This window comes from Maylandia zebra, linkage group LG9, assembly GCF_041146795.1.
Source record: "Maylandia zebra isolate NMK-2024a linkage group LG9, Mzebra_GT3a, whole genome shotgun sequence".
Lineage (NCBI taxonomy): Eukaryota > Metazoa > Chordata > Actinopteri > Cichliformes > Cichlidae > Maylandia > Maylandia zebra.
In genome coordinates, this window is record NC_135175.1 from 34,680,693 (window position 1) to 34,694,899 (window position 14,207).

General features: G+C 48.6%; 1 protein-coding gene across 1 annotated transcript in view; it reads left to right on the plus strand.

Moving 5' to 3' along the window:
- LOC143412345 (uncharacterized) overlaps nucleotides 1–14,207 on the plus strand; it is a 140,755-nt gene that overhangs the window by 42,718 nt on the left and 83,830 nt on the right. The gene's annotated exons all lie outside the window — the stretch shown is intronic.

Sequence of the window (14,207 nt, forward strand, 5' to 3'; positions counted from 1 at the left end):
TGACCTGCACTCAATCTACAGCAGGCGGTGCTGGACCAAGGCCAGGAAGATCGTGAAGGACCTCAGCCATCCCAACAACAGACTGTTCTCTCTGTTGAGGTCAGGAAAGCGATTCCGCTCCCTGAAGACCAACACAGAGAGACTGAGGAGGAGCTTCTTCCCGCAGGCGATACGGTCTCTCAATCACACCACCACACAGTACTGACCCACACATATGGTTCTTACACACACACTGGACTTTCTGGACTTTGGTTTTGCACAACACTGGTCACTATATTCTTCATTTCCGGTTAATACTTGTACAGCTGCTGTTATTGTGTATATATTTATTTAGATTTAGATTTCTTCATACATTCTTATATAGTTCTATATTGTGTATTGTGTCTTTTGTTGTACAGTTATTTTATTTTCAACTTTAATTTATATATTTATCTTTATCTTATTCTTCCCAGTTAAATTTACCCTTCATTCTAATTTGTGTTGTACAGTTATTTCATTTTTAACCTTAATTTATATTTTATTCCTTCCTAGTTAAATTTACCCTTTTTAATTTTTCATATTTATTTCCTATCTTATTCATAGCCTTTTCCTTTTTTGTTCTCTTTAGGTCACGAGCAGTTGTCCAAGCATTTCACTACATATCGTACTGTGTATGACTGTGTACGTGACAAATAAAATTTGAATTTGAATTTGATGGCGTTGCAAATATTCCTTTCATTCCTTTAATATTCCTTTAAAACCAAGGAAATATTTGGTTTCAACGCTCAGTTTATTTTCAGGGAATATTCCAGCAGTTAAAAGTGTTGATAAATGAACTCGAGTGTCTAAAAATGGGCAAAAAGGGCAAATTGCAAACATATGTACATTGTGTGTAATGGGATTTGGCAAGATTGAGAGATCTGCCGGACATAAAGAAAAATGTAAATATGAGACTGACAAAAAATTGATAAAAAGAAAGACTAAATGAAGCAAAACACTGGATGGTACAGCTCATGAAGGCACAAACATGGCCTGCTACTGGATGTGTGAGAGGGCAGAGAGAAGGGGGTGGGCTCCCAGACATCGCAGTGAAGGTCAAAGGTGAAAATAAGACATGCAGAGATTCAGCAGAGAGAAGACGCTCACTGTCTTTGCATGTTAAGAATATCATGATTAAATAAAGTTTGTTTAGGGATTTTTATACATTGCAACGCTCTATTAAGAGTTGGCCCTCCATGTAATAATGGGGTAAAAGCGTGAATTTAGCTCTTTGATTGAACTGAATTTTTGAGACTGACATGCAAAGCTGCAGAGGGATTTCCAAACATGCTTACATATCATAACCAGTTAAAGTCAGGGTGCAATTTTCCTGGGCTAAAGGAGTCTGAACACAATATCCCAGACTTAGATAATAAGTACAAAATAAGGTTATTTTAGTTACTCTCATAAATTCTGTGTAATTATCTATAAACTCATATAAAAAAAAAAAAAAAGAAACACCCAGCACGCCCCTGCGGGCGGTTTATCCTTCAAGCTCGGGTCCTCTACCAGAGGCCTGGGAGCTTGAGGGTCCTGCGCAGTATCTTAGCTGTTCCCAGGACTGCGCTCTTCTGGACAGAGATCTCCGATGTTGTTTCCGGGATCTGCTGGAGCCACTCGCCTAGCTTGGGAGTCACCGCACCTAGTGCTCCGATTACCACGGGGACCACCGTTACCTTCACCCTCCACATCCTCTCCAGCTCTTCTCTAAGCCCTTGGTATTTCTCCAGCTTCTCGTGTTCCTTCTTCCTGATATTGCTGTCATTCGGAACCGCTACATCGATCACTACGGCCGTCTTCTAATGTTTGTCTACCACCACTATGTCCGGTTGGTTAGCCACCACCATTTTGTCCATCTGTATCTGGAAGTCCCACAGGATCTTAGCTCGGTCATTCTCCACCACCCTTGGGGCCATCTCCCATTTTGACCTCGGGACTTCCAGGTTATACTCGGCACAGATGTTCCTGTACACTATGCCGGCCACTTGGTTATGGCGTTCCATGTATGCCCTGCCTGCTAGCATCTTGCACCCTGCTGTTATGTGCTGGATTGTCTCTGGGGCATCTTTACACAGCCTGCACCTGGGGTCTTGTCTGGTGCGATAGACCCCAGCCTCTATGGATCTTGTACTCAGAGCTTGTTCTTGTGCTGCCATGATTAGCGCCTCTGTGCTGTCTTTCAGTCCAGCTTTGTCCAGCCACTGGTAGGACTTCTGGATATCAGCCACCTCCTCTATCTGCCGGTGGTACATACCATGCAGGGGCCTGTCCTTCCATGATGGTTCCTCGTCTCCCTCCTCTTTCTTGGGTTTCTGCTGCCTGAGGTATTCACTGAGCACTCGGTCAGTTGGGGCCATCTTCCCAATGTATTCTTGTATTCTTGGGGCTACATGAATAGGATGAGGGACCTATGGATTCTTCAATACCCAACATCCACAATGACGGCGAAACAACTAGTAGCTCAGTGTTCCAACATTCGAAAGAAGGGACTGCTCTCACAGCTAGAGATTGACGAGGTACAACATAAATGCTACGGCAAGGAGGAGTCAGGACGCCAGGTCAGGGGGGAGATATCATCACCCCCACCCGAGATTGGGTACATAGCCCCAAGTGCGATAGGAGAAGGATCGTTGAGTGCGAGAGGAACTGACCTGAAAAATAGGATCATGGCCAAGCTTGAAACCTGGATCCCCCGTAGCCGGTTACCAAGATTACGTGAAGTACCCTCAGAAGGTCTGCTAGATGATGTTAATGCAGCACTACGGGCAATACCTACAACCACGATTACCGACACTAACAAGCTGATCTACAATACGGCAGCAGTGATCAGTGAGATGCTTGGCTACAAGTTGAACAGCGACAAGGGGCAGTACCCTCCATGGAGAAGGAGGTTAGAGGACAAGATCAAAGTAGCACGGAGGGAGGTTAGCCAACTAACGGAGTTGCAGAAAGGTGCGACAAATAAGGTGCCTAAGAAATACAGCAAGCTGTCCATACCTGAGGCCTTGGAAACTGCCAAGCAAAGACTCACAGCCTTGGCCAGCCGCTTGAGGAGGTACACCAGAGAGATAGAAGGCAGGAGAATAAACCAGCTGTTCTCCACAGAACCAGCAAAGGTGTACTCTCAGTGGCAAGGGAACAATAAGAGAACAGCACCACCAAGGCTGGAGACGGAGCAATACTGGAAGAGCATATGGGAGAAGGACGCAACCCATAACGGCAATGCTCAGTGGCTAGAGGATCTGAGGGCAGACCACAGCGACCTCCCTGAACAGGGTCCAGTAACCATCACAGTGGCAGATATCCAAGAAAGGGTCTCCAGTATGAAGAGTTGGACAGCACCAGGGCCCGACATGGTTCACGCCTACTGGCTGAAGAAGCTGACTGCACTCCACGAGCGTCTGGCAGCACAAATGAACCAGCTGCTAGTTAACGAGAGACACCCGGAATGGCTAACTGAAGGCTGGACGGTCCTGATCCCCAAGGACCCCAAGAAGGGACCGGTCCCCTCCAACTACCGACCAATAACCTGCCTCAGTACTACATGGAAGCTCCTGTCAGGCATCATATCGGCTAAGATGAACAGGCACATGGGTCAATACATGAGCGGGACACAGAAAGGAATTGGCAAGAATACCAGAGGCGCAAAACACCAGCTACTGGTAGACAGAACAATCAGCCGAGACTGCAAGACCAGACTGACCAACCTGTGCACTGCCTGGATCGATTACAAGAAGGCCTATGACTCAATGCCCCACAGCTGGATACTGGAATGCCTAGAATTGTACAAGATCAATGGGACCCTAAGAGCCTTCATCAGGAACTCAATGGGGATGTGGCGTACAACACTAGAGGCCAACTCCAAGCCCATAGCACAAGTCACCATCAAGTGCGGGATCTACCAAGGAGATGCTCTGTCCCCACTGCTGTTCTGCATAGGCCTGAACCCCCTCAGTGAGATCATTAACAAGACTGGCTACGGATACCGACTACGGAACGGAGCAGTTGTCAGCCACCTCCTGTACATGGATGACATCAAGCTGTATGCCAAGAGTGAACGAGACATCGATTCACTGATCCACACTACCAGGCTATACAGCAATGACATTGGAATGTCGTTCGGACTGGAGAAGTGTAGTCGGATGGTAACAAAGAGAGGGAAGGTAGTCAGAACTGAGGGGATTGAACTACCAGAAGGCAACATTGCAGACATAGAGGACAGTTACAAGTACTTGGGGATCCCGCAGGCAAATGGGAACCATGAAGAGGCCGCTAGAAAAGCTGCAACCACGAAGTACCTGCAGAGGGTCAGGCAAGTCCTGAGGAGTCAGCTGAATGGTAAGAACAAGATCCGGGCCATCAACACGTACGCCCTGCCCGTGATCAGGTACCCTGCTGGGGTAATAGGCTGGCCAAAGGAGGAGATAGAAGCCACTGACATAAAGACAAGAAAGCTCCTTACCATGCATGGAGGGTTTCACCCCAAGTCCAGCACCCTGAGGCTGTACGCTAAACGGAAGGAAGGGGGCCGGGGACTGGTGAGTGTCAGCACCACAGTCCAGGATGAGACAAGGAACATCCAAGAATACATTGGGAAGATGGCCCCAACTGACCGAGTGCTCAGTGAATACCTCAGGCAGCAGAAACCCAAGAAAGAAGAGGGAGACGAGGAACCATCATGGAAGGACAGGCCCCTGCACGGTATGTACCACCGGCAGATAGAGGAGGTGGCTGATATCCAGAAATCCTACCAGTGGCTGGACAAAGCTGGACTGAAAGACAGCACAGAGGCACTAATCATGGCAGCACAAGAACAAGCTCTGAGCACAAGATCCATAGAGGCTGGGGTCTATCACACCAGGCAAGACCCCAGGTGCAGGCTGTGTAAAGATGCCCCAGAGACAATCCAGCACATAACAGCAGGGTGCAAGATGCTAGCAGGCAGGGCATACATGGAACGCCATAACCAAGTGGCCGGCATAGTGTACAGGAACATCTGTGCCGAGTATAACCTGGAAGTCCCGAGGTCAAAATGGGAGATGCCCTCAAGGGTGGTGGAGAATGACCGAGCTAAGATCCTGTGGGACTTCCAGATACAGACGGACAAAATGGTGGTGGCTAACCAACCGGACATAGTGGTGGTAGACAAACATTAGAAGACGGCCGTAGTGATCGATGTAGCGGTTCCGAATGACAGCAATATCAGGAAGAAGGAACACGAGAAGCTGGAGAAATACCAAGGGCTCAGAGAAGAGCTGGAGAGGATGTGGAGGGTGAAGGTAACAGTGGTCCCCGTGGTAATCGGAGCACTAGGTGCGGTGACTCCCAAGCTAGGCGAGTGGCTCCAGCAGATCCCGGGAATAACATCGGAGATCTCTGTCCAGAAGAGCGCAGTCCTGGGAACAGCTAAGATACTGCGCAGGACCCTCAAGCTCCCAGGCCTCTGGTAGAGGACCCGAGCTTGAAGGATAAACCGCCCGCAGGGGCGTGCTGGGTGTTAAAATATATATATATAGGCTGGGGTCTATCACACCAGGCAAGACCCCAGGTGCAGGCTGTGTAAAGATGCCCCAGAGACAATCCAGCACATAACAGCAGGGTGCAAGATGCTAGCAGGCAAGGCATACATGGAACGCCATAACCAAGTGGCCGGCATAGTGTACAGGAACATCTGTGCCGAGTATAATCTGGAAGTCCCGAGGTCAAAATGGGAGATGGCCCCAAGGGTGGTGGAGAATGACCGAGCTAAGATCCTGTGGGACTTCCAGATACAGATGGACAAAATGGTGGTGGCTAACCAACCGGACATAGTGGTGGTAGACAAACAGAAGAAGACGGCCGTAGTGATCGATGTAGCGGTTCCGAATGACAGCAATATCAGGAAGAAGGAACACGAGAAGCTGGAGAAATACCAAGGGCTTAGAGAAGAGCTGGAGAGGATGTGGAGGGTGAAGGTAACGGTGGTCCCCGTGGTAATCGGAGCACTAGGTGCGGTGACTCCCAAGCTAGGCGAGTGGCTCCAGCAGATCCCGGAAACAACATCGGAGATCTCTGTCCAGAAGAGCGCAGTCCTGGGAACAGCTAAGATACTGCGCAGGACCCTCAAGCTCCCAGGCCTCTGGTAGAGGACCCGAGCTTGAAGGATAAACCGCCCGCAGGGGCGTGCTGGGTGTTTTTATATATATATATATATATATACACACACAGGGAGTGCAGAATTATTAGGCAAGTTGTATTTTTGAGGAATAATGTTATTGAACCCAAAAAACTCATTAATATCAAAGCTGAATGTTTTTGGAAGTAGTTTTTAGTTTGTTTTTAGTTTTAGCTATTTTAGGGGGATATCTGTGTGTGCAGGTGACTATTACTGTGCATAATTATTAGGCAACTTAACAAAAAACAAATATATACCCATTTCAATTATTTATTTTTACCAGTGAAACCAATATAACATCTCCACATTCACAAATATACATTTCTGACATTCAAAAACACAACAAAAACAAATCAGCGACCAATATAGCTACCTTTCTTTGCAAGGACACTCAAAAGCCTGCCATCCATGGATTCTGTCAGTGTTTTGATACCAGCCCAAACCAGTACTCCACCTCCACCTTGCTGGCGTCTGAGTCGGACTGGAGCTCTCTGCCCTTTACCAATCCAGCCACAGGCCCATCCATCTGGCCCATCAAGATTCACTCTCATTTCATCAGTCCATAAAACCTTAGAAAAACCAGTCTTGAGATATTTCTTGGCCCAGTCTTGACGTTTCAGCTTGTGTGTCTTGTTCAGTGGTGGTCGTCTTTCAGCCTTTCTTGCCTTGGCCATGTCTCTGAGTATTGCACACCTTGTGCTTTTGGGCACTCCAGTGATGTTGCAGCTCTGAAATATGGCCAAACTTGTGGCAAGTGGCATCTTGGCAGTTGCACGCTTGACTTTTCTCAGTTCATGGGCAGTTATTTGGCGCCTTGGTTTTTCCACACGCTTCTTGCGACCCTGTTGACTATTTTGAATAAAACGCTTGATTGTTCGATGATCACGCTTCAGAAGCTTTGCAATTTTGAGACTGCTGCATCCCTCTGCAAGATATCTCACTATTTTTGACTTTTCTGAGCCTGTCAAGTCCTTCTTTTGACCCATTTTGCCAAAAGAAAGGAAGTTGCCTAATAATTATGCACACCTGATATAGGGTGTTGATGTCATTAGACCACACCCCTTCTCATTACAGAGATGCACATCACCTAATATGCTTACTTGGTAGTAGGCTTTTGAGCCTATAGAGATTGACAGACCACGTGACTTTTGCGCATTGCATGCTGGGAACTTGTGGCAAAACAATCCAAGTGTCATGGTCCTGGGTCGGTGACCCAGCGCTTTTAGTTTGTTATCATTTTCTAGATGATGATTGTTTAAGTTCTGTGTTCTATTCAGTCTGCCTCTGAGTCTGTCTGTCTATGGTGTCACCCCATCTGTTTGTGAATCTGTCTGTTTAGTTCAATGTCTTGTCTGGTTCCATGTGTCTGAGTTTCCTGTTTTATTGTGAAGGTCCGTGTCGTATGTGAGTGTGATCAGTTTACGTTTCCCCTGTCCCATCAGCCCAGATTCCTCCCAGCTGTGTTGCCCTCCTGTCTCTCATCCCATGATTACTGGTGTGTGTATTTAAGCCCTGTGTGTTCTCCTGCCTGTTGCCGGTTCGTCTGTGTAACTCCGCGTCAGTCTGTGTTCCTCGGTGTCCTGCTCGTCTCTCTGCCTCTCTTCCCTTTTTGTTTCATCTCAGGTTTGTCATTTAGCTTTCCCAGTTCAGGTCTTTAGTTTTGTCTTCCCTCTTGCCTGTTTTGCCTTCTCACCACTGTGTAAATAAACTCACCGGCATCTCATCCACTGCCTGCATCTTGGGTCCTTCTTCTAACTCCACACGGCTCGCCTCGGCAGCCGTGACAGTACGAACCGGCCAAATATGGACCCAGCGGCATTCGCACCTTCCAAGGGGCTTCGGGAGGAATTAACCGATTCAGTTTCCAGATGGACTAATCTGTGGCTAGAGCATGAGGGGGAGGAATTTCGTCATGCTCTGGAGGCCCGAATACAGCAGCTAGTTTCCAATCACCCCTGGCTGCTGGATTCACTTCACCCACTCCTACAGGACTTCATCCTCAACACGCTTCATCTTCACCCTCCAACTGCGACAGCTGACCTGCCTGGCTTACCGGAGGATTCTCTCCCCAGTCCACCAGAGGACTCTCACCTGGACACAATGCCGCCCGATCAGTCGGCTTCCCCCTCCTTCCGGGCTAAACGGCGGTCACGCCGCCGTCATCCTTCGCTTGCCAAACCAGCTCTCGGGGTCAGTGAGAGTGACGGTTTCATGTACATGCAGCCCCCCAGTGGCCAGCTCACACCAGCCCAGGCTTTTTACAAAGCACTGGGAATCATCCTCATTCCACCCAGCCCATCCACCTCACAGCAGGAGCAGCCACTTCAGAGCTGCCTCATATCACCGTCCGCTTCCCCGGCCGCTCTCGCCCCCTCTCCCAGGCTGAAGCGACGTCCGCATGGCCGTCAGTTACCGGCGGATTCCGTGAGTCAGGAGCGCAGTGTTTTTTCTGCTCCATCTGAGCGTGCATTCATGAACACTCTGTCAGGTATTCCTGAATCTAGTAATTCAGTACCAGTCAACTCAGGGTTATTCAAATTTGAAAAGAGTAATTCGGAAACGGTTAATTCTTTGTCTGATACTCCAAGGTCCGTTAACACTCGCTCTGAGGATCTAGAGGACTGCTTTCATTCTGCCTCTTCCGAGTCCTGTGTTATGCCAACCCGGACTTTCAAACCGAAATCTGGAAATAAGAAAGACTATCTACCAGAATCTCAGTTAGCCGCCCGGCCAGAAGCTCAGTTAGCCGCCCGGCCAGAAGCTCAGTTAGCCGCCCGGCCAGAAGCTCAGTCGCCACCTCCACCACCATTGTCATCACAACCATTATGTCAGTCACCCTTAGTCCAGCCTCCTGTTCAGCAGCCGCTAGCCCGGCATCCTGTATCAATTGCTCCACCTGTAAAACAATACGAGTCAATTCAACCCGAAAAACACCATTCCTCGCCCGTCCATTCCAAGCAGAGGGACACATCTAATAATAATGTCAACACTCCTCAAAGGCTGGCCAGTTCTGAAACCGAGGTGCACTCCAGGGCCTCCCCAGAGGCTGGGCTTCAGCCCCCAGCAGACTCCGGACCCCTGGAGGTTAAGAAGCCAGCTGAGGGCCGCACCCGGCTGTCGCTGCCTGAGCAGCGTCGATGCTCTATGCAGCTGCAGCCTGCTATGTGTTTGCCAGAGGCCACCGCGCCTGCTGGTCCTGTCCTGTCCCTGCCAGAGGCCACCGTGCCTGCTGGTCCTGTCCTGTCCCTGCCAGAGGCCACCGTGCCTGCTGGTCCTGTCCTGTGCCTGCCAGAGGCCCGTGTGCCTGCTGGTCCTGTCCTGTGCCTGCCAGAGGCCCGTGCGCCTGCTGGTCCTGTCCTGTGCCTGCCAGAGGCCCGTGCGCCTGCTGGTCCTGTTCTGTGCCTGCCAGAGGCCCGTGTGCCTGCTGGTCCTGTTCTGTGCCTGCCAGAGGCCCGTGTGCCTGCTGGTCCTGAGACTGTTCTCACTGGAGGGCCCGAGGATCCCGTCCAGCCTTTTGCATCATCAGCTGGGGGGCCCGAGGAGCCCATCCAGCCTCCTTCCTCGTCAGCTGGGGGGCCCGAGGAGCCCATCCAGCCACCAGCTGCTCCACCAGCAGCCTCATCCACGCTTGCAGCAGCAGTTTCATCCATGCCGCCACCTGCTGCAGCGCCTCCGTCTGCATCCTCCACGCCGTCGCCTGGCCCGGCCTCTGCTGCATCCTCCACGCCGTCGCCTGGTCCGGATTCAGCATCCTCAGCGTCGCCTGGTCCAGCGCCTGCTTCGGCTTCATCCGCTTCGCCTGGTCCAGCCTCCGTGTCTTCATCCTCGCCTGGTCCAGCCTCCGTGTCTTCATCCTCGTCTGGTCCAGCTCCCGCATCACCTGCAGTGGCCTCCTCTTCAGCTTCAGCTGCTTTGCCTGGTCCAGCTTCAGCATCCTCATCAGCTGCTGCCTCGCCTGGTCCGGCTTCCGCATCTTCATCAGCTGCTGCCTCGCCTGGTCCATCTTCCGCATCTTCATCAGCTGCTGCCTCGCCTGGTCCAGCTTCCGCATCTTCATCAGCTGCTGCCTTGCCTGGTCCAACTTTAGCTTCTGCTTCAGCCTCGTCTGGTCCAGCCTCCGTGTCTTCATCCTCATCAGCTTCGTCTGGTCCAGCCTCAGCTTCCGCCTCGTCTGGTCCAGCCTCCGCTTCGCCTGGGGCTGCAGGGGCCACGCAGCCTTCAGGTCCCCTACTACCACCTCCACATCGTCGGTCATCTGCCAGGCCGCTTGTTGGGCATCTCCGCCACCGTGGACGCCCTCCTGAACGCCGCCACTGCCTTCCGCGTGGCCGGCCTCCGGACTTGTTTCCACGCCGCTGTTGCCGTCCACACGGTCGGCCCCCAGAACTGTTTCCACGCCGCTGTTGCCGTCCGCACGGTCGGCCCCCAGAACTGTTTCCACGCCACTGCCTAATGCGTGGCCGGCATCCGGACCTGCCCCGCTGCCATTCGCATGGTCGGCCTCCTGAACTTGACCATCTGGGCCTTTTTGGACTTTTCTTTGCCCCCCAAAAAGGTATGTACAAAACGAAGGAGAACAATGCCGGTCCGTACAAAGACAGACTTGATGAAAAGTCAAAGAAAAGATACGAGGAAAAAAATCAAACCAGTGAAAGGGTTAGATCCTTACGAGCACACAGAGGGACAAAATACGTTAGCGTGCTGCCCAACTTTCACCATGCTCATATTTATAATTATACGGTTCTTGTAGTGAGTGCATACACTCATGAAGTTTAGTAACTTCAGGTCACTGCAACAAGCCCAGGTACAGTTTACCGACGGATGGGTACAGGACCTTGAAATGCACCGTGTAGAAAGTAAAGCCCATCGTACGTATCATAAGTTTACCAGTCTCACAAATCGTCTTCATAAATACACATTTGTTAACAGTTTATTAATAGGACCTTTGAGCTCAATGGTAATTAATTAGTGGTGGAAATAATTTCTGGTACGCGTTACAGAAATGTAGCAGTGACAATAATATTGTATGCTGTAATCGTACTGGGCAATTAGTGATACAAAACAACTGTTTTATCCTGTGAATAAAAGTATGTTTTTGTCAATGTACCATGGTAATAACAGAAGCGAAACACAATATTGTGTCAGGACAATTTACTATTTATGCACAATAAACAAAGGAGCGACAATTTCTGTTCAGCGCCAGACTTGCTTGTAACCTATATCACCAATTATGTTATGAAAAATGACGTATTAACTACAACAGCAGACTGACGTCACATTTTCAATCTCTATACAGCTTGGAGTAAGACAGCATGCATGAAGAGGATGATGTGGACAAAATACTCATTTGCCTAATAATTCTGCACTCCCTGTATACAGTGGGGCAAAAAAGTATTTAGTCAGCCACTGATTGTGCAAGTTCCCCCACCTAAAATGATGACAGAGGTCAGTAATTTGCACCAGAGCTACAAATCAACTGTGAGAGACAGAATGTGAAAAAAAAATCCATGAATCCACATGGTAGGATTTGTAAAGAATTTATTCGTAAATCAGGGTGGAAAATAAGTATTTGGTCAATAACAAAAATACAACTCAATACTTTGTAACATAACCTTTGTTGGCAATAACAGAGGTCAAACGTTTACTATAGGTCTTTACCAGGTTTGCACACACAGTAGCTGGTATTTTGGCCCATTCCTCCATGCAGATCTTCTCGAGAGCAGTGATGTTTTGGGGCTGTCGCCGAGCAACACGGACTTTCAACTCCCGCCACAGATTTTCTATGGGGTTGAGGTCTGGAGACTGGCTAGGCCACTCCAGGACTTTCAAATGCTTCTTACGGAGCCACTCCTTTGTTGCCCGGGCGGTGTGTTTTGGATCATTGTCATGTTGGAAGACCCAGCCTCGTTTCATCTTCAAAGTTCTCACTGATGGAAGGTGGTTTTGGCTCAAAATCTCACGATACATGGCCCCATTCATTCTGTCCTTAACACGGATCAGTCGTCCTGTCCCCTTGGCAGAAAAACAGCCCCATAGCATGATGTTTCCACCCCCATGCTTCACAGTAGGTATGGTGTTCTTGGGATGCAACTCAGTATTCTTCTTCCTCCAAACACGACGAGTTGAGTTTATACCAAAAAGTTCTACTTTGGTTTCATCTGACCACATGACATTCTCCCAATCCTCTGCTGTATCATCCATGTGCTCTCTGGCAAACTTCAGACGGGCCTGGACATGCACTGGCTTCAGCAGCGGAACACGTCTGGCACTGCGGGATTTGATTCCCTGCTGTTGTAGTGTGTTACTGATGGTGACCTTTGTTACTTTGGTCCCAGCTCTCTGCAGGTCATTCACCAGGTCCCCCCGTGTGGTTCTGGGATCTTTGCTCACCGTTCTCATGATCATTTTGACCCCACGGGATGAGATCTTGCGTGGAGCCCCAGATCGTGGGAGTTTATCAGTGGTCTTGTATGTCTTCCATTTTCTGATGATTGCTCCCACAGTTGATTTTTTCACACCAAGCTGCTTGCCTATTGTAGATTCACTCTTCCCAGTCTGGTGCAGGTCTACAATACTTTTCCTGGTGTCCTTCGAAAGCTCTTTGGTCTTGGCCATGGCGGAGTTTGGAGTCTGACTGTTTGAGGCTGTGGACAGGTGTCTTTTATACAGATGATGAGTTCAAACAGGTGCCATTCATACAGGTAACGAGTGGGGGACAGAAAAGCTTCTTACAGAAGACGTTACAGGTCTGTGAGAGCCAGAGATTTTCCTTGTTTGAGGTGACCAAATACTTATTTTCCACCCTGATTTACGAATAAATTCTTTACAAATCCTACCATGTGGATTCATGGATTTTTTTTTTCACATTCTGTCTCTCACAGTTGAAGTGTACCTCTGGTGCAAATTACTGACCTCTGTCATCATTTTAAGTGGGGGAACTTGCACAATCGGTGGCTGACTAAATACTTTTTTGCCCCACTGTATATATATATATATATATATATGTGTGTATAACTAGACTTTTTGCATATTATGTAAGGTGTGGCTATATAAATATATGTACAACTCTGTGTATATGTGTTTATGGACAGGCATGCAATGTAGTGACAAGAAAGTAGCCTTGCAGGGAAGGAAAGACCTGAATCTCTCATGGTTGGGGGTTGGGGGATGGTGTGTTTGCACAACAAAAGCAGGAGAACAATGGAGCTGAAGACCTGTGAAAATCTCAGCGGGGTGCCAAGAGGTGTTAGGGTCGGGGGAATTTGCGCAGGGCTAGTAAATCTAGTAGTAGGGACTTGCACCAGGGAAAAAAAGGCTCAGTAATTCTAGTGTTATGGATCAAACCTCTACCAACATGACATTGATTATGCAACTCTAAGCATATATGAGTAGATATTTCTAAGCATAAATGACAATCAACAATACAAATCTAACATCTGCAGTTCCACACTCTCATGGGAAACTACATTCTCCCCCTCCAGTCTCTTATCCTCCTGCTCCTGCAGTAACAAAACAACACAAAGCATCCACCATCTGTTGCAGGCTGGATGAATTGTTGCTCAACATTTACTACTCCTAAGGTCGGCTCGGGACTCATGTGATCAGTGTCCCCTATAAGTGAATTTCTCCCAAGCCCATTATAATCATGGAGAAGCACACTTTGCGACTGTTTTCAGTAAGAACATTTCATAGCGCTTTAAATTTCAATCTTTCAGGCCTGGTTTAAAGAGCTAATTATTAAATCATGAACTCACAAAATATCAAAATATCACCTCTTGTGGATCACACCTCTCAGTGCACTGTAACAAAAGCAAAAACAAACGTAACCAATAAAATACTAATATAATAACATATACTAGGGCCCGTTGCAGACATGTCCAAACATAAAACCATCTCTCTCTCTCTCGTAGAGAAAGAAAACAACCCAAACCTCACTGATAAAATCAACCTACTACTCAGCAAAACCCAAAAATCAGTGAGACATTCACAGGAAGGTTTTGCTTCCTCCCGGGACAACATTGTGTGGGAATGAGAA